Genomic DNA, 2,141 nt, shown 5'->3' with positions numbered 1-2,141 from the left:
AGCGGCTCTCATGACCCCAGTCCACAGGACCTCTAACCCCTCAGGCTTAGTCTGCATTCTCATGTTCTCCAAGTCCTTGTTCAGCAGCTGCTCCTCTGCTGACTAGACCTTTCTGGTTCTCAATGGCAAGAGCAAGAGTGGCCCTTTGTATAGCATGTATTCCCAGGGTTTTTTCCATGTTTGAATGATTCACACATGTCCATAAGTGGGCATCTGCAGCTGGTGCATGGTGGGCCAATTGTGTCATTGTTTCTCTGTGTCATGATAGTTCTCCATTGAGCAGCAGCGGCTGGCCTGAAGGCCGGCACACAACAGCGCTCGTGGCTGTATGGCTCCCCAAGCGCGGGGGGCCCTCCCTCTGGGGGCCTACAAGGCAGGGAGCGAGGTGCCGGTTGGAAGACGGGCACTACCCACCCGTGGCTCCCTGTGCACCGGGGGCCTTCCCTCCCGGGGCCTACGAGGCAGGGAGCGAGCTGCCCGTGGGAAGACCGGCACTCCCTACCCGTCGCTCCCCGTGCGCCAGAGGCCCTCCCTCTGGGGGCCTAATTTTCTCTTTAATAACTATCCTTCTTTATTAGGTAGCAACTTCTTGTTTTTGATTGGCAACTGTATTACCACACAACAAAGGGAATAATTTTTAGTTCAATACATTAGGCTTTATATAATTATCCGCTTTTATTATAGCATGAAACACACTAGGTTTAATTGGCGTACCATTTTTATACCAAAGCTTTTGATTTACATTTTGGTATAAACTCTTTAATTTTGCTAGCTAACTATTGAAGAATATGTACTTCCTGTGTCTAGCACTGTCCCATCACAGTGTACTTGTATAGCAAACTTAAAAGCTGCATTTGCTGGTACTGCCTCATTTCTAACTTTAGATAAGGTTCAGAGTCAGCAAGCAAACAAGCAAGTTGTAAAAGTTAAGTCTTCACTTCACCGCCCAGTTCATATCACACAGATAGTAATCATACTAGCGCTGTCATTGTATTCATCAAATTGCAAAGAAAAATGCTTTGGGAGCTTTAATTGTTCTGTGAGTTGGGCTTTCACATCAAGAACTAGTTTGTAGATATGAGAAGTTATGTTGTCTTTGGAAAATAGGCAACAAGCCTGCAATAAAGTGTACCATAAAAATGGTTCTCACAGAGAACTCCAGGACTGAGCCCTCACACTCCATAGGGGCTGCTCTTGCTGTCAAGGCTATACCACAGTAGCTGTCCTCATAGACTCTAACAGACCCTGGAGGATAATTCTCTCTCTCTCTCTCTCTCTCTCTCTCTTTCTCTCTTTCTCTTTCTCTCTCTTTTTCTCTCTTTTTCTCTCCCTCTCTCTCTCCCTAGAAGGAAAAAGCCCAACATGAGAAGGGGTTTGGGATTATTCTGGAATATCAAAACTCATGACTATTTGTATAAGAATATTTCGTTGTTGTTTGATAAATTGTGAGTTTGTTCTGTGAAAAAAATATATGTTTCGTTCAAATTAGGGACTAGTAATGTGAGGGTGACATATTGTGAAATGTATTCAGTTGCTCTAAGTGAGAGATGGTGTGTGCTTTGAGGGAGGGGTGGTGTTGGGAAATGGACAGTGACTATTATTAGGACACAAGAGTTTCTCTGTGTGGCTTTAGCAGTGTTCACCCCAGACAGGCAGAGCATCTTTACGCTGTCTCTTTTCAAGTCACATAAGCTTGTATAATATTGCATTAATCTTCCTGAGCTCAAGGCCTTCTTTCAGCAGCTTTTAGGGAATCTTCATTGTACAGGACAGGAAAAAAAGAAAAAGAACTCAGCAAGCTTATAGAGAGTACACAAGACTGCAGAGTAGGGAAGTTCTATTCAAGAGCCCAGGCTCTTTACACTAAGGTGCTTTGCCTCTTATAAGACTAAGGGTTGAGACTGATACTGAAGAATGATAGCTGTCAATTTCCACGTGGCAACCGAGTTTGTCACTTACGTACAGTGAGGCTGATCTCTATCTGAGTTTGCTTTTATCCCAGGCAGTGGTGCTACAGAGACCTTTCTGATCAGCCTCTACCTCTCCCCAGGTCCTCAGCAGCCAGGCACATAAACTGGGGACCTGGGAAAGTCCCTAGGGGTAACTTTGGATCTCTGCTCATTCCTCGTTAACAGTTCACA

Source organism: Chinchilla lanigera, unplaced genomic scaffold (genome assembly GCF_000276665.1).
Source record: "Chinchilla lanigera isolate Chin_1 unplaced genomic scaffold, ChiLan1.0 scaffold00013, whole genome shotgun sequence".
NCBI classification, from domain to species: domain Eukaryota; kingdom Metazoa; phylum Chordata; class Mammalia; order Rodentia; family Chinchillidae; genus Chinchilla; species Chinchilla lanigera.
This window is presented reverse-complemented; position numbering follows the sequence as displayed.